Source organism: Chinchilla lanigera, unplaced genomic scaffold, assembly GCF_000276665.1.
Source record: "Chinchilla lanigera isolate Chin_1 unplaced genomic scaffold, ChiLan1.0 scaffold00032, whole genome shotgun sequence".
In the NCBI taxonomy this organism is placed as follows: Eukaryota; Metazoa; Chordata; class Mammalia; order Rodentia; family Chinchillidae; genus Chinchilla; species Chinchilla lanigera.
Window position 1 is genome coordinate 14,835,185 of NW_004955433.1, and position 18,696 is coordinate 14,853,880.

At 39.6% G+C, this 18,696-nt stretch overlaps 2 protein-coding genes across 8 annotated transcripts in view; one reads left to right on the plus strand and one right to left on the minus strand.

The window, feature by feature from the left end:
* The window catches only part of Fam192a (family with sequence similarity 192, member A), a 29,759-nt gene extending 21,497 nt beyond the window's left edge, over positions 1-8,262 (minus strand). For 2 of the 6 annotated variants that reach the window (XM_005388383.1, XM_005388378.2), the window contains exon 1: positions 7,839-8,039. The gene's annotated coding sequence lies outside the window, so the exon portion shown is untranslated. The other 4 variants (XM_005388381.2, XM_005388380.2, XM_005388379.2 and 1 more) reach the window with 4 other exon arrangements.
* A 74-nt stretch (positions 8,263-8,336) lies between these two features.
* The window catches only part of Rspry1 (ring finger and SPRY domain containing 1), a 40,563-nt gene continuing 30,203 nt past the window's right edge, over positions 8,337-18,696 (plus strand). Inside the window, exon 1 of one of the 2 annotated variants that reach the window (XM_005388375.2) lies at positions 8,337-8,466. The gene's annotated coding sequence lies outside the window, so the exon portion shown is untranslated. Of the gene's footprint in view, positions 8,467-8,486; positions 8,804-18,696 lie in introns of those variants that run through there. The other variant, XM_005388377.2, reaches the window with a different exon arrangement.

Genomic DNA, 18,696 nt, shown 5'->3' on the forward strand with positions numbered 1-18,696 from the left:
AAAAAAAAAAAAAAAAAAAAAAAAAGAAAAGAAATAAAGCAGCAGGGCAAGACACGTGATGCATACGTGTAATCCTGATACTTAAGAAGCTGAAACAGGAGCATCACAAGTTTGAGGCCAGCTGGGGGTATATAGCCATTACAAGGCCACTTAGAATACACAGCAAAACCCTGTTTTAAAAACAGCCATGTTTATAGCAGCACAGTTTGTAACAGCTATTAGATACTATGGAAACAGTCCAAATTAAGTCAGGTACAGTGCTGCATGCCTGTAACCTCAGGTACTCAGGAGACTGAGACAGCATGGTCACAAGTTTCAGGTCAGCCTGGGCAATTTAGCAAGATCCTGCCTCTAAGGAATAAATAAATAGATAGAGAGGCTAAGGATATAGCTCCATTAAGTGTGCTTGCCTAGCTTGTTTCAGGTTCTGGGTTCAATCTCCCAGTACAGGAGGAGGGAAAAGAAATTAAAAGACACGAGCTTTAGAATTTGACAGACATTATTTCTTGTCAGCACTCCATGGCTTGCTTTCCACACTGTCAAAACTAATAAACATTTTTAGAAGGTCTGTACTTTAAGTACATGCCATAACCCCAACAATCCCCTGCTTTCTAAAAATATATAAAGAACCAAGCGCAATGACCACACAGTAAATTTCTGTAAGTTTAAAAGGGACTAGACTAAAACACAGACTGCTTTATCTACTGTGGCCTCCTTATCAAGAGGGAGATAATGGTAATGACAATAAAGTGGTAATAAAATTTAAAAAGAACAATGAAACAGACCTATGGGCTCTGTTTAAAATTGAGACTCGGGCTCAAAACCAGTCTGACACTAGGTGAGTCACTTAACTCCTCTGAGCTTTGGTGCTGTCCTACACAGATAACACTTACCAATGGGGATCCAAATGCCACTACCTAACATAAAACTTTAGTGTGGGCAAACAAGATAATTGATGTAAAGCACTGAGCACAGTGTTTGGCACACTTAGAAATGCTTTGAAAGGTTTCTGGTTAGTGCAAAGACCCATGCTAAGCTCTGGACAGGTTGGGGAGTAAGAGAAATAATGTCTGCACTCAAGAAACGGGAGAGACCCGGGTGGCGCACACTTGTAATCCCAGCACTCGGGAGGCTGAGGCAGGAGGATCCTTGCGAGTTCCAGCCTGGGCTACAAAGTGAGCGCAAGGCCAGCCTGAATTGCATAGTGAGACCTTGCCTCAAAAAGACCAAAAAAAAGAAAGAAAGAAAGAAAGAAAGAAAGAAAGAAAGAAAGAAAGAAAGAAAGAAAGAAAGAAAAAAAGAAACCAAGGCACCATGCATGCTAGGCAAGAAATGGGAGAGAAAAAAATATCAGTGACACAAATAAACGTGACATTTTAAGTGGGAAAAGGAGCACATCAAACTGAGAAGTTAAAAAACATACATATTTAACTTTACCAAAAATAATTACCATATACAAAATTCTCTATACAGTTTGGTAATTCTATATTTTCTCTTTAGTGCTATTTTCTATTTTACTGTTTTACTTTGTCAGTAGTTTAACTTAAATTTAAACATACATAATAAAATTTAACATATAAAATTTAAACATATAACATATATAAAGGAAATAAGCTTTAGCCAAGTGCCGTAGCATACACCTATAATCCTAGGAGGCTGAGGCAGGAGGATCCCAAGTTTGAGCCCAGTATGGGCAATTCAGCAAGACCCAGTCACAAAAAGGCGGGGGTGGGAGCAGCTAGGGATGTAGCTCAGTGCAAAGGCTTTGGAAAAAAGAAAAAAAAAAGAAACAAAGAAGCTTTAATATACAGTATTCTTGCACTAGTTTTGTCAAATAATCATATATGTATGATAATTGTACATTAAACTACCAAAGTGAGTAGTACAGTAATGAGGCAGAAAGGCTACAAAAATGAATCGATTCATTTTTTCCAAACTTGAAACCTGGACATGCACCTAGATTCCTTTTTCCTGTTCATTCCCTTACATCCTACCAGTCACCAAATTCTGTTGTTTTTACCACACAGTGACCTTTTTAAATCTGTCTCCTTCCCCACCCCCATCAGGGAAAGGTCCCTTGCTTTCTAATCTCTTCTGTCCAGGGCCTCATCTTGCACAGACTTGGCAACAGTATTCCATTGGTCTCCCTATTTCTACTCTAGCTTCCTTTCAATTTATTCTCTGCAGTGTCAGCTGCATGATCTTTCTAAAAGGCAAATCTAATACCATTACTACCCTCCTTAAAATGTCAGTAACATCCACCCCACACATATCAGTTGTGAAGATCAAAAATGTCCCCAGACATTGCCCAAAGTATCCTGTGAGGCAAAATTGCCCGTAGTTTGTAAAATCCATTTTCATTAGCATGAATCTCCTGGCCCTGTTATCTCTCCCCTCTTTCCAACTTTACCCTCAATAATCTCTCCATATGTAGCGCTCTAAAGCCACAATGCACCACTCATACCTCATTTTCTTACCTCTCTGCATGGCTTTGCCCAGCTTGCTTCCTTTGCTAAGATGTCCTTGATTCCTTCTACCCCATGCAAACTCCTGCTCCATCTGCCCACACTCAGACTGAAGATCACCTCCTCCAGAGATTTCTACATTCTTCCAGTTAGTTAATATGCATTTCCTTCCTCTGTGTTCTTGCTACAGCCATTCATAACTTTATATCACATTAACCCATTGTTTTATCATTTATGAATATTCAAACAAGTCTTTGTATTCACAGTGCTTATTAGCATAATATCTATCATATGTCAGGTTTATTTTACTGAATAACTATGAGAAGGATTTGAAGTAAACTGAGCAAAGAGAAATAACCTTACAATGAAGATTCCTAAGTACTATCCAATATAAATTACAGAGAACAGTAGCCATTTAACAAGTTTCCTGTAGTTTCAACGTTCCATAGGGAACTCTACTGAAACACCGTACAATTTGTGCTGTAAAAAGCAGAGGGCCAAAAATTAAGATATAACTGAGATAACTTTTCAAAAATAATGTGCTACTTTTAATTTCAACTGATTGAAAATATTTATATTATGAAATAAGTATTGCTGTACAATGTATTTTCCTTTAAAAAGTCCAATAGTCACTGCCTGATTATTCTGCAATAGAGAAGTGATAAATACCTAAACTTACTGACTTCCTTTTGAAAGTAGAGATGGAGAAGCTACGTAATCAGATTGTGTTATCTTCTAATTCCTACCACTCATTAAATTTTCATGTTTCTTCTTTGTCTCTTTTATTATAATAACTTTTAAACAAAAAAATCAGCCCAGGGTTATGAGAATCTAACTATCAAGATCAATGTAGAAATTCAGAGGATTTGTGTTAGGAATATTTATTTTGTCCTCGGTCAATTTTCCTTTGCTCATGTCACTTTTTTTCATGGTGACTCAAGTTTAATTATCAAACTAAACATTACCTTTTGCGGGGGGGTACGCTTCTGTTAGGGCTCAAACCCAGGGCATTGTACATACTACACAAGCGTTCTACCACTGAGCTACATCCCCAGGTCAACATCACTTCTTAAAGGATTAAGTTCTTCAAACAGGAGATTCATGAAAAACCAAAACTATACCAAAATCACTTTGTCCAAACTTAAAAGTTTCAAACTGTCACAAAGAACACAGTTTTTAAATTTATTTGACAGCCAAGAAAACAAAGTTATTATATTCAAGCCAGAGTAACAAACACTGCATTACTACATTTATACTGGAAACTATGGTATTTAGTTTCCAGGTTGGTAGGACAAAATGGGCTTAGTGTCCGATACAGCACACTATGTAAAATACAGAATTTAACATTACTGCCCCCCAAATAAGTGCTATCCCTGAACTGGAAAGTTATTCACTTAGCAGTACCATGATGCAAGTTAATAAGATCTAGTTTACCACGGAATTGAATTTTGTGATGGAAGAACTACTTAAGTGTTTACATCACTGGCCACCATACCCTTCTAATTCTAAAATTAGATAGACTGTACATGTAAAAATACACCAGGGAGAATCAGATTTATGTGTTATGGTGTGCTAAGACTTCGCTTAAGGTAGCAAAACAACAGACCAATCCATTTACTTCTGTCAGTAAACACACACTTTACTGCTTTCTAGTCCTTCTACCCTTGGATTAAGTCACACCTTATTTCAAAATGCAAGACAGCAACTAAGAGGAATGTGACATCTGGATAACTCAATTATATGCCTAAGAAAGACTACTTTCTGCCTTCTACCAAGAAATAGTAATTTAGATTAAGCCAACTTTTCTTATAAAATTGCTTCAGAAAATAACTACTAACAGAAAGCACTGTATTTATTGCCAAAGTAACTAGACAAAGTGAAATCAATCTTCTAAGACCAAAGCTCACTTAATATACTACAGTAGCAAAGGAAACAAAATATCTAAACATGAGACCAAAGCATAAACAATTTAATCTATATTCTAAATGCTTACTTTAAAGAATAATTTGTAGCAACCTGCTATAAATGCATTCTCTCTCCCTCTCTTTCCCCTCCTCTCTCTATATATTTTCATAGCACAAGAGAACAGTCTTATCACACTTACACTTACTTTGAATTCATATACACCCACTAAAGGAAATGAAAGAGCTAACTAATATTTGTTCCCTTAGCTGATCCTCAGTTCTCAAGTTCACCTGTGCTTCTCAAGATAAACACTTCCCCCATTATGTATGCTTCTAGCATTAGTTGTATTTTTCACACACTATTACTGTAAATGCAAACCAACTGCTGTACTTAACCTGGGACTCACAGATGAAAGAAAAAGCAGTTTTTTCTAAAGCTGCAAAACCTGGCCATCTAGGAATTCAAGAGCTGCTGGTTCTACATGCAACTGAAATTTTCCAGGGTAGCTTTGATTACAAACTATTTTGCCATCTGGGCTGGCTTTAGAAACCCACACAGTGAAACATATCCATACCCTCACCCTCCAGCCTAAGACCACCCAAAGCCTTTTTTAAAAGGCTTTGCATTACACGAATGATGCAAAGACAGCAAACTCAGTTTTGGATGTTGTTTTGAGACAAGGTCTCACTATGTAGTTCAGGATAGCTTTGAACATCAGTGTAGCCCAAATTGGCCTTGAACTCACTGAGATCCTCCCTCTGCTGATCCTTGCTGCCTCAGCCTCCGGAGTGCTGGGATTACAGGTATGTACCACCACACCCAGCAGTTTTTGAGTTTTTTGTTTGTTTTTTTTTGAGCATATCTTAACCGAAGACCTACTATATGCAAGTACATTGCTACATACTAAACTGGCACTCTACTTATTAGCAAGAGAGGAATTTGCATTCAGTAAAAGAGGTAAGCCAGGCATATGTATAAATCAAGGAAAAGTAAAATATAGTTAATGGTATAGTAGTAGAAGCTAAGCACTATAATTCAGAAAAGAAAGCCTAGAATAAAGCCTCGGGGAGGATTACTTTTGATAGAAGCTATAACACAGCACAGTGAAAAGTCACAACTTAAGTTTGATAAAGAAAATCATCTTTAAGACTGCAGGAAATCACAAATTTCCCATTCTAAAAATCCCATGAAAGGAAATCTTAATTTCCAGAAAAAGTGGGCCAGATAATTTAATTGTGATCCATCCTCTTCTTTAGGGTACATATAACAGAAAAACTTTTAAAAAATAATTCTTCAATAGAAAAACTAACAAGTTAGAAAAGAATTTGAAAAAAAATCTAGGTGAAAGCTAAAAATCAGAAATTAAGCACAACATTCAAAGTGGATTTCATCCTGAGGATGTCTCTAACTTGAAAACTATAGTACTGATGCCATTAAAAACAACATAAACAAAAGTTAAAGACAGGAGTCTACGCTGGATATGGTGTCTGATAGCCACCTATGTACATCTCCTTCATAAGCCGGTACCAAAGAACTACATCCTCAAGGTAAAGGTGAAATGTGAAACAGTGAGAATAATGGACAGTATGAATGGACCCAAAGAGAATTTTGACTGTGAATGAAACATATAGATTATAAAATGCATCTATAGACACCTGATTCTTGACAAAGGAGCCAAAAACATAGGCTAGAGAAAAACAGCCTCTTTAACAAATGGTACTGGGGGGCGCTGGGGATTTAGCTCAGCGGCAAAGCGCCTGCCTGGCAAGCGCAACGTCCTGAGTTCGGTTCCTGGTACCGGAGAAAAACCAAAAAACAAATGGTACTGGGAAAACTGGAAATTCAACTGCAGAATATTAAAACTAGATTCAAATCAAAGACCTAGACATAAAAACAGAAACTCTGAAACTGTTGGAAGATAACATAGAGGAAATACTTAAACCCATGGGCCCAGGAAAAGACTTCTTGACTAGAACTCCAACAGGATAGAAAATATCAAAAATCACTCAGGGGGACTTAAGTTAAAAAGTTTCTCCATAAGAAGCAATCAACAGAGACAATCACTGTTCTGTACTACAAATGTGAACTAATTTTTTTTTAAAAAACCACATTCTATAAAAAAAAGTGAAAAAGATCTTATTTAAGAATAAATCATATTTAAGTATGTTTAAAAAGGTGTTTAACAGTGAGCACGCTGAAAAGGTTTAATTCAGCTGTCACAGAAACACATGACACTACGATTGGGCCTACAGCTGAGCCATGCACTTAAATTACTTCATTTACCAGATATGTGGTTTTAAATGTCTGATGCTGCAGCATTACCCTAACCAAGTATCAAATTCTTGGAGGGTCAGAGTGAAGACTGACAACTGGTACATGGTCTTGACATAATTTTTCCTTTCTTCAGACCCTGAAGAATGCCCCCATAAAGGCATTAAGACTTCACTAGAGAAAGACAACCAGCAGCCTCTACTTTCAGACCCCTACCAACCGCCCACAGTTCATCTTAGGGCTCCAACTGGAAGATATAAAAACTGCCTTTATGTCAGCTCAGTTTACGTCAAAAAGGACTTTTACACACTGATTCCTTTCAACAGTGCCCTCCAACCCTCCTGGAGTCCACTGTAGACCCCCTCTGGCTGTGCGTGTGTGTGTGTGTGTGTGTGTGTGTGTGAGAGAGAGAGAGAGAGAGAGAGAGAGAGAGAGAGAGAGACAGAGACAGAGAAAGAGACAGAGACAGAGAGACAGAGAGACAGAGAGACAGAGACAGAGAATGAATATTCGCATTCAGAAAATAAAAGCCACATAAGTTGTTTTCCAGGGATCATTTCTATAGTATGTTCCTCCAACATTTAAAAATCGCTGCTATGAACAAATAGGTCTTCCTTCTCCCCCTGTCGGGACTGACGATTCCCAAGGGCCACAACTCTCAAGACGCCTCAGCTCTCGGTCTTCATTCTCTAAGTGACCCGCAAAACGGGCAGGCTGGCTTGTTTTCTACTTGGAAAGGATGCACTCAGCACAGCGACTGCGTGGTACAGGGTGCATGTGCTTCCCACCCTGCACTTACACGCTGAGGTTCAACCACTTACACCGGGCGTCCCCACACCTCCGAGTAGCCTGCAGTTGCTCCAAAATCTCTGGAACAGAGCCGGCCGCTCACTCGAGACCCGGGGGCCCCATTTAGCAGAAAAGTGGGGACGCGACCAGAGAGGCGCGGAATGGTGGGCCGGCCTCCGAGGGTCGGCAGCCTCGCTCCACCACACTCAAGCTTTTCCTACAGGCTCCCTCGGCTCCGCTCAGGCGAGGCCCGGCCAGCTCCGGGCCCCGGCGACTCAGGACACTGGACAAATGTGTGGACTGAGTGCAGCCTGGCTCTAACTCTTAACTCCAGCCACGGCTCACCATCTCCTCAGCGAAGAAGCCCAGGCTGTTTCGCCGCTTGGCCAGAACCCAGGACGCACTCACCTACTAGCGCGCGGGAGGCGAGACTCCCTCACCTCGGCGGCGCCAACCCCAAACCGCCACTACAAAGGCCGTCACTCTTTAAAAAAAAAAAAAAAAAAAAAAAAAAAAAAAAAAGAGTGAGAGAGAAAAGAAAGAAAAAAACTAAAGAAAGAAAAAAGCCTTTGCTTTTGTATTCCTTTTGACCCTTTAGGGCTTCCTGTTCCTCACCGCCACAACAAAGTTCCACCCTGCTTCCGGCGGCGTAACCCAATCAACAGCTCTTTCTCTCCTCCCAAGCCCCATGGATATCCGGTGGTACAAATGCGAACCGGAGAGACTTCATTGGGTTATTCACCTCTCAGCAAGAGGATTGGCCAACTCACGCCCGGGGGGCGGGACGAGTCATGGAATCACGTGACACGATTCTTGATGGATGATTGGCTTTTAGGAAGAGGGATTGCCACCGGGGAAGGGGCGTTTCCTAGGTGACTGAGGGTGGGTCGGGGCGGTACGAAGCGGGGGTGGGCCCTGCGCGTAATGGCAGCGCCGTGGCCTCGCGTCCATCTTTACCGCTCTCTTGGACCTGTCACAAAGGAGTCTCACTGCTGCCGCTGTCCCCTACCTCCGGCTGGCCCCGGAGCTAGAGAAAGTCAGTGCCTCAACCCTGTCGCGCGGCTCCGGGGAGTCCCGTGGGGACGTGAGGGGGAAGCCGAATCCGAGGGCTGAGGACGTCTGTGAGGGACGGAAACAGTCACTTGAACCTGGGGCGGAGAGACCGGACTGGGGTCGCGGCAGGCTCCTGAATGGGCTGGGGAGGGGGTGGCGTTGGGCAGAGCCCAGAACACAACAGGGAGGTCTCCACCAAGGCCCGCGTTTAAGGCCCCTGATAGAGGGTTCCTGAAAGAGGGTGTTCCCCCTCTGAGGGGTCTCGATTGCAGGAAGTTCCGGGGGTCTCTTCCGAGGCAGCTGCGGCTAACGCGGCCCAGGTGAGAAGCAGGTATCTTCCGGGCAGGCTCCTGGGACTGAGTAGTGCTCCTCAGGATTCCCGGGACAGAAGGGACAAGGGGGAGGACGCTTTGGGAGGGTTTCCTTTTGTGGAGTTTGCGGCTGAAATGGGAGGCAGAGCTCCCCCTGGAAGATCTAAAAACGCCTTGGGGTCGAGAGACAGAGTAGGAGAGCCAGACCTAGCGGATTCTCGTACTCGGGAGCCCCGAGCTAAATATTGAGTAAGGACCTTGGGGAGAAAGGGTCCTTTCTGGGCGGATGGGGGAATACCGTAGTGAGAGGGAACGGGAATGACCAGGGCTCGTCCCTCTCCCTGGAGACCGACCAGGTGCCTGAGACGCAGGATTCAGCTTCTTTTCGGCTTAGTGCCAGGGTGGGGTGGAGGGAGTCCATCTCACCAACACCCTCTTCGTGACTCCAGATTAGGCATTTGCCCTTGTTATTACCTCGCTTTCCCTGTTTTGGGGGAGTAGGACCAAGGAGAGCTGGTCAGCTGAGACTGAGCTTCTATCTTGGGTAGTTGTCTGAGTGAGGGTGCTACCCCCTGGAGCGTTGTACTTTGAACTTTTAAGGGTTGGAAGTGTCTATTATTGACTGAGTAGAGACCTGCAGTTTTCCAGCCCCGTCACCTACCATCTGCTTGTCCCTGGTGTAGAGTGATTTAACTTCCTTGAGTCTGTTCCGTAAAAGAACTAATGCAGTGTGTGAAAGTACTTTTCAAACTACAGGCTGAGGGTGAAGTTAGGAGCTATCTGGTATTCCACCAGCAAACCGGTTGCTGTTGAGGAATAAACGTGAAAACACTTTCTAAACTGTAAAGCATTATGTAGATATATGACATTAGCATTAGTACAGTTAGTTGTTGATCACCTACATAGGAGCCATTTTGTACTGAAAGCTTCGTTTGCAGCTTTTTAGGTGATATTATAATCTAAACCCATGATTTCAAACCCTATTTTGATGGGAAGAGAGTGATTTCCAGGTTTTGCTCTCTGAGTTTTAATTTACTTTGAACTTCTGGCAGCAGTTAGCACTATAATATAATCTTCAGGAAGTTTTCCCTGACAGCTGAAATTTTCCTCGAAGTAATTTGACCTCGGGATTATAAACCTCCTCTCTTCATATATGTATTCATGACTTTTGATACAGGTAGTAAAATCAATGCGTTCTGGCTCAGTCGTGATTTGAAAATAAGACAACCTTCTTCCTTTCATGAATTTTATGCCTTGTGGCTGGCCTGGAGTATAGGTTATAATTTCTTTTCTGTAAGGATTCTTTTAATTTTTCACCTTAGGTAGAGTTTCCATTTCCTGGTATGATATCTTCCTTTGTAGAGCCTTCAATGAGGTCATAATATTTGTATACATGGATGGTACTTTGCTAATGTATGGTTAGTGGCATTTTTTAGAGCTGGTTTTCCAAGTAATGGGTAATTTATTTGTGATTTTTTAAAACTAGCTTTTCTTTTTTGCAGTGTTGGGAATCAAACCCAGGACGTTGCTCAGGCTAGGCAAGCTCTCCAACTGAGCTACATCCCCAGCCCCAATTTTTCCAATGTTATATTTAGTGGGTCTTTATTTTAAAAAACAAAACAAAAATGGTAATTTTATGAGCTTTCTAATTTCTCAGGATATATGATGTCCTAACCTGCCTAATGTCTGTATTCTGCTTGTTTTTTACAAATCCTTTATTTTTTTCTGTACTTAATGATATTTTTGTTGATTATAGGAAGTATTCCAGCATACTCCATGTGAATTTTTTGCTTTGTCAGCAGAATAACTTTTCCTCTAGCAAGAATGAGGGGAAATAAAAACTTAGCATTTTGTACAATGGTGTGTTATTCTATAGTGAATAGGGGGAAAAAAACAGCTCTAAAGTATGTTTTGGCAAGAGAAAACAAAATTGTTGTGTTCTTGAAGTGCTTTTACAACAATCTGTTTCCACTCCACTTAATTTAGCCTATTAAGAATCATTTATATTTTCTTTTTTTTTTTTTGGTACCAGGAATCAAACTCATGACCTCACACTTGTCAGGCAGGCACTGTGCCACTGACTTATATCCCTGGCTCAAGAGTCATTTATATTTCCCCAAGTAATGAAGTAACTTATTATACTGAAATGAGAAATCACTTTTTTTCTTTTTTTTTTTTTTTTTTTTTTTTTGTACCTGGAATCGAACTCATGGCGTGCTTGCCAGGCAGGCACTGTGCCACTTAGCTATATCCCCTGCCCTCATTCTTTAAAATACAATTGTTTTTCTTTCTTTTTATTTTATTTTATTTTTTTTCTTTCTTTTTAAATCTGAGAGTTTGGAGAAACTGTTAACCACTCTTGAAGATGGTAGTCAGTATTGCACAATTTTATATTAGAAATGTTCTTATTTTAGGGTGGTATCTTTCTTTGTAAAGTTGAATGTGATAGTCATAGAGTTCCAAAAGTAAGTGTAAAGTCAATAGGCACCACAAATGAGAAGCACAGTGGAGCCAGTTCAAAGAGTTCTTCTGAGTTAGTAAACTACGAACTTAACTTCTCTTCAAGGTTTTGGCACTTTTAAGGCACTTACCATTAAATTGGGATAGTTTTTTCCCTGGTATTCAAATTAGAACATTGAAAAACAGAATGGTCAGGAAGTAGTGAATGCCAAAACTTTTTAGACCAAAAACTCTAGGAGGAAACTTTTACAACTTTTAGAAGTGCAAAATAATAATTTTCCTTTGGTTTATCTATTCAGTCAGCTTTTATGTAGTTTTCTTGCTAATCTTTTTTTATCAAATGTTTAGGACTAAAACAAAAAAGTACAGATTTGTCACATTTTGCTTTCAGTATTCATTCCAAAAGGGAGTGGTTACTGGTTAAATATATAAAAACAGGTAGCTATAGATAAACTTGTGATATATACAAGGGTAAATCGGATAAAGTTACCTTTTAAATAATGATGGACTATTAAAGGGTGTTCCACTTTCTGAATGAGAAGACATTTGAAATTGTGAACAGCCGATAAACTAACGTTTGTTAAGGAGTGAACTCTGCATATAGATTCTTAAGGCTTAAAATTACAGTTTCCAGACATGATTTCATGGATCCTATGTGCCTGAAATAGGAGGTTTGAAATACCTTACTCAGCTAATATAGCATTACCTCATAGTTTAAGGTTTCGGTGTTAGTTTTTTCTTACGCCTACTACCTCCTGAATAATTATGTTTTTTCTCTGTTCATTTAATGCAGTGATTCTCAAAATATGGTAACTATCCCACCCCTTCTCATGGGAAGGAATTGCAGCTCCTTTTGTTCAGTTCTTATTGCTTCGTAGTTGTTCATACTTACATATGCCTGACAGCTACTCATTAATAACCTACTAAGTAAATTATTACATAGTGTAGGTAACCCAAAACAAAAGTGATTCGAATTTACTGTGGTCTGCAGTGTCTTTTCCTCCCAGGTAGTCTCTCCTGGGAAACTGGCACTAATGCAAAGCTTCTCACATTCATATGCAGAATGAGAATTCTGCCATATTGGGGTGACTGCTTCATTTTGGGTACATCATCAGTGTTATCTCAGAATTATCTTGGTTTTTCATTGGGATGCTTTACATTATGATTCCTTTTTGTTAGGTTTTTTTCGTTATCATTACTATTTAGCTTTAGCTTTATCATCTTAATTTATGAACTTTTAACTTTTCACTGTGTGACTAGGGATATTTGTACCACAATATTTTGGCATATAATTTAAAGTTCACCATAATGCAAACAGACCTCTATTCCCCTTTTGCTAATACTAGTTTATACAGCCATCTAAGAACTTGCTCATACAAATAGTACAATGTTATCAAGTTCCTTTTCCACTGGAAAATTGGGGCCACAGACCTCCTTCTAGTGAACCTGATGCTTTATCCACAGGCTTCAGGTAAGAAGCAAAATGTATTGCTAATCTTTGTCCCTAATCCCAGCTCCCTTACCAAAAGGATGTGGAACATTTTTTCATCTTTCCTGAGTTCCTGGCTTTTAACCATTGGGTGTATAGTTATTGAGTGTATTGGATATGTATTTATTTATTCAGTTTGTTTGTTGTACTATGGATCAAATCCAAGGGGCCTCTACCATATCTCCAGCCATTTTTATTTTTTATGTTGTTGTTGTTGTTGTTGTTTGAGATGGTCTCGCTATGTAGTTCAGGCTGGATTTGAACTCTGCAACTCAAGCTGGCCTCAAACTCCTAGCAACCCTCCTGCCTCAACTTCCTGAGTATTGAGATTATAGACATGTGCCACCATGCCTGGCTTTTATGTTTTATTTTGAAATAGGGTCTCACTAAGTTGCCCAGGTTGGCCTCAAACTTGGCAGTCCTCCTACTAACCCTTCTGAGTAGCTGGGGTTACACACATCTGTCATTGTGCCCAGCAGTATTTGTTTCCTAAAGTGGCAAATATTTTGGAAACACTCTATTTTTGCAAGTTTTTAAAATTAAACTGTATTGACTACCTATTAGGTTCTAGTAGGTATCCAAAGTATGCACCTGGGTGTTTTTAGACACCATTTTAAGTAGGTGTCATTAAGCAAAGTATTGCCATTCATTTGGTTTACATATTTTGTTTGCTTTTCTTTTGAGGGGGGCGGGGGTTTCCCGTACTGGGAATCGAACTCACGACTTTGCGCTTGCCAGGCAGGCACTGTGCCACTAAGCTAAATCCCCAGCCCCTTGTTTGCTTTTCTTAATAGTGTATTTTCTTCAACAGAAAAGTCCTTTTCCTTCAGATTTGTGTATATTTCAGTGTCATAGCTATATGATTTCCTGTTATTTGGTATCCTGGGGAAATCTCAAATAGTATGGAATATTACATTTCTCTTTTTCCCCTGTACTACAGCTGTCATTAACACCTAAGTTCTTCCATAGTATTTCCTTTTGAGCCTCAAGACAGATTTCTGAACCCTTGAGATGTCAGGCAAGGATTATTTAATGCTCCTTTTTCACTATTATTTGCTTCTAGAAATTCCCTACTCTGTCCCAGGCCTAAATTTAGTTTAATTTTTTCAGTGCCGTGACTCAAACCCAGGGCCTTGCATATACTAGGGAAATGCTTTGCTGCTAAGCCATGTCCCTGGCCCTCTAAATTTTATTTTTTAATGCATAATTTGAATGCTATAAGGATTTGTTATTTCTCTTGTACTGTTTCAGGTCAGGACATATTCTATAATTCTTTCTGCTAGTAAGTCTCACCCCAGCCCAAATGCCATTGCCACTAGGTTAAGAGGCTCTCAACATCTTAGAGGAAGTTTTTTCCAGATACTCTTTCTCTGATACTTCAACCAGAAAAATTAGTTTCCTCTCAAAGGAGTACTTTTTAAACCAACTTCAGTGTATAGGAGAGGCATTAAAATCATCTAGTTTTTCCTAGGCTTTTTCCAGACTACTTGAAGGTCACAATTTGGGGAAAATAGTACACTTTGTCAGTTACACCTTAAGTGCTCAGTGCCATTACAGATAGTTTTGTACACCTGGGTGACGTGTAAAAACACAATATCAAGGCTTCCATTTAGGTGGAAACTGAAACTCCACCCAAATACAACCCACTCTCAGTATCTTAGGGAGATTGGTTCCAAGACCCCTGCAACTACCAAACTCCATGGATGTTCAAGTCCTTTACATAAGATGTGGTATTTGCATATAACCTATGCAGTCTTCCCTATAATTTAAGCCATTTCTAAATTATTATACCTAAAATGATGTAAATGCTGTATAATAGTTGTTATACTGTACTATTGAGGAAATAAAACAAGAAAAATGTACATGTTCAGTATAAATGCTATTTTTTTCATATATTTTTGAACTGCATTTAGTGGAACCCATGAATGTAGAACCCATGGATGTGGAGGATGGACTGTATTTCACAAGCTTCATCTTCTAAAAAATAGTAGATGCTTTATAGTCTAAGGACAGAAACACTCCAATTAAAACATCTTTAGGTGGTTTCTGTTTCAACTAGCAAGTCTACTCTCGGAAGATACCTATTTTTCTTATCTGCGTATTACACTACCAAGTAATCAGACTTGTACACTTCTGTTTTTTCCCACATAAACACAGCCTTTAGGAAGAAAGTTCTTGTCTTTAAGGTGTTCTGCAGAATATTTTAAAAGCAAGAGTATTTTGAGTAATGTTCTCTACCTTGATAGACTTTGAGGATACAGATGTATGATTGATTAAACTCCACATATATATTATTAAGATTTGCACATTTCTTTATATGCAAATGTAATTTCTAAAAACATTAGATTTTAGCAGGGTGTGGTGGCATATTTCTGTAATTATTCTGGGTGGCTAAGGCAGGAGGATTGAAAGTTCAATCCATTCTGGGCAACTTAATGACTTAGGGAGACCCTGTCTCAAAAATAGAAAGATTTGAGGATGGAGCCTAGTGCAAAGGCCCTGTGTTCAGTCCCCACATTGGAGAGAGGAAACAAACAAACAAAGAAAAGAGTAGTCTAGCTAGTGATATGCATGCTGAGGTACACTGAAGCCTGAAACTTACTTTGAAATAAAGTATTATAAGGATTTCTTCTTGGGTGGGGAAACACTGAAAAAAATATACTGCAATATAGCAGCATTTTGGAATGATGAGGAAAAGATTATAGTAATAGTAATTTTGTGCCCAGTGTGTGGTTTTTCTTCCTTGTGATCATTTAATAAGCTTCTCCCTCTTGGTAGCATAATCCTGAAGTCTTATTTTCAGGAAAAATAAAGTTCTTTCTGTCTCTGATCTGCTTAATGACTAGATGCAAACAAATACTTAAGGAAATGAATCATTGATTCCTGGACCATTTGTTAGAGTTAGGCCAGTTGGCTAGATGCCTTTGTGGTGAGCTGGCTGTGATGATAGAGGGCTGGGCTTTGTACTGACGGAGAGTACCAAAACCTTGGTGCTTTAACAGCAAATTAACTGAGACTCCCAGCCAACCATGTTGGTACACACTTGTACTGCCAGTTCTGGAGAGGCTGAAACCGGTTGCGAGTTCATGGCCAGCTGGGTGTGGTGGCGCATGCCTGTAATCCCAGCACTGGGGAGGCTGAGGCAGGAGGATCATTGTGAGTTCGAGACCAGCCTGGGCGACAAAGTGAGCTCAAGGCCAACCTGAACTGCATAGCAAGACCCTGTCTCAAAAAGACAAAAAAAAAAAAGTTCAAGGCCAGCCCGAACTACATAGTGAGATCCTAATTTCAAAAGACAAAACAAAAGGGGCTGGGGACTTAGCTCAGCAGCACAGCGCCTGCCTGGCAAGTTTGACGTCATGAGTTCAAGTCCCGGTACCAGAAAAAAAACAAAAAATAAACAAAATAAAAAAAAAAGACAAAACAAAAAATAATCGAATCATATGGTATAGAATTGGAGAATGATCTTTACGTGCTTTTTTAAAAAGGAAAGATGCTGTGGGAGTTACTTAATGGTAGATGGCATGTGCAGGGCCCTGAATTTGAGCTCCAACACGGCAACACACACACATACACACACATACACACACATGGAAAGGATCAAAATTAATAATGCCACATTTCAGAGAAACATTTGCAAAGAAAATGTTTGATTATAATTATGCTCTTGCAGCAAAATGGTTATCAAGAGTAAAATGGTCTAAAAAGTGTTACCATTTAAAGAGCAAGAAAAGTCTTTGTACTAAAGCAGTGACATCCAGTGATAAAAATTATCATTAAATCAGTTGATTGCCACAAATGTCATAGTTGTGTATATTCAAATTATATCACTAGATTTTTTTGTTTCAAAATTCATGAGCTAATGCTGAGTAGTCTTCAGAGTTGAGGTGAAATGCATATTACAGATGTGTTGCCTTTACCTAATAATCTCTAGTCTCTATTTTTATGCAGTGTGTCAACCCTGGGTCATATTATCCATAAGCAGAGTACCGTGTATGTTCATTGTGATGCTTTGTGAAATACATATGATAGGAAATACATGGACCTATTTTTTTTCATTTTGTTGATATAGTATATCCCACAAATTGATATACTTCTAATCTTTTCAAAAGACAAAACAAAAGGGGCTGGGGATTTAACTCTACTAAGTAGAAAGACATCTAATCTGATGATTATTTCAGCTGACATCTCCAAAGGGTTACATTCAGAAATAATCTCAGTTCATTTCTCTGGAAAGGGGTATCAGTACTTTTGACCTCATAAGAATCACCCTTTAGTATTTTAGTTTGACCCTTCAGTAAGGTTGGTCCTACCTGCTGTGCCAGGTTTGTGGTACATACTACACCAGGAATTTCCAGACCTGCATGCCATCATCATCATCTGGGAAGCTTTTAAGAAAATACAGGTTTGGACCACCTTTTAGAAATGTGGATTTTGTCTATTTAGAGTTATACTGTGAGGGGCTGGGGATTTAGCTCAGCGGCAAAAGCGCCTGCCTGGCAGGCGCAAGGTCGTGAGTTCGGTTCCCGGTACTGGAGAAAAACAAAAAAACAAAACAAAACAAAAAAAAGAATAGAGTTATACTGTGAGGTAAGAACTGTTACTGTCTCCATTTTGTAAAATGTGTAAACGGTCAGGTTAATTAGGATGTATACTAGTAAGTATTGCAGCTCTGGGACTTGTGCCCAAGTCTGCCTGCAAAAGTGGTGAACTGTACTATAGGTGGCCTCTGGCTTCCTATGTCAAAGCTATAAACTGTTAATGTCTTTAAAAAATGGTTCTTAGAAATGGGACAGTAATTTTTTAATGAGATAAACACCTGTCTGAAATATAACTGGTTAGCTTTATCACCTAAGCGATAGTCGGTTACTTCTTTCCAGTGAGCAGTATCATGAGTAACTACCATTTTCAAATAAAAAGTGTATATTTTTAGTGCTGCACCAGTCTGAAATATACGTGTTCATTTATGTGCCCTGCCTGTGGCTGTACATACTCTCAAAAGTACTCTATGTGCTCATTTTAGAAATTCTTTAAAGATAATAGCTCTTGTTTATTTATTGTATATTTTGTAGGCTTTCCTCTGTAAAAACACCTCCTGACTTCTTCCACTTAATTAACCTCTTCTTTACACTTGATCTATATAGCTGAGTTCCTTTATTTGTTTCTTGTTTGTTTGTTTTTGTAGTACTAGGGATTGAACTTGTGTCCTTGTGCTTACTAGACAAATGCTTTACCACTGAGCCACAGCCCCGTCACTAAATTGTCCAGGTTGGCCTCACAGTTGTGGGCCTTCTTCCTCAGCTTCCCAAGTAGCTGGGATTTCAGGTGTATGCCACTGTCTGGCTTACATCTAGGCCTTTAAAAAACAAAAATAAAGCTTTGGTTTTAAAGTATGTGAAAACTTTTTTAAAAAATCCATTTTGGCTGGGCATGATGGCTCATGCCTGTGATCCCAGGACTCAGGAGGCTGAGGCAGGAGGATTGCTGTGAGTTTGAGGCCAGCCTGGGCCACATAACTTAAGAATAGCCTGAACTACAGAGCAAGACCCTGTTTCAAGGGAAAAAAAATTTTCATTTTGGCCAGGTGTGGTTGTGCACACCTATAATCCCAGCAGTTTGGGAGGCCCAAGCAGTAGGATCACAAGTTTGAGCCCAGCCTACCCAATTTAGTGACTTAGTGAAACCCTGTCTCAAAATAAAATATAAGAAAGGCTGGGAAAATAGCTCAGACAGAGGCCTGGGTTCAGTCTTCGGTACCAGAAAAAACGTTATTTTTTTCTGGGCCCAGTGGCACATGCCTATAATCCCAACCACTTGGGAGGCTGAAGTAAGAGAATTGCTTGAGCACCAGAGTCCAGGGCCAGCCTGGGCAACATAAAAAATAAAATAATTTCTATTTTATTAGTGTCTCAAAAATAAAATAATGTCTATTTTATTAGTGTCTCAAAAAATA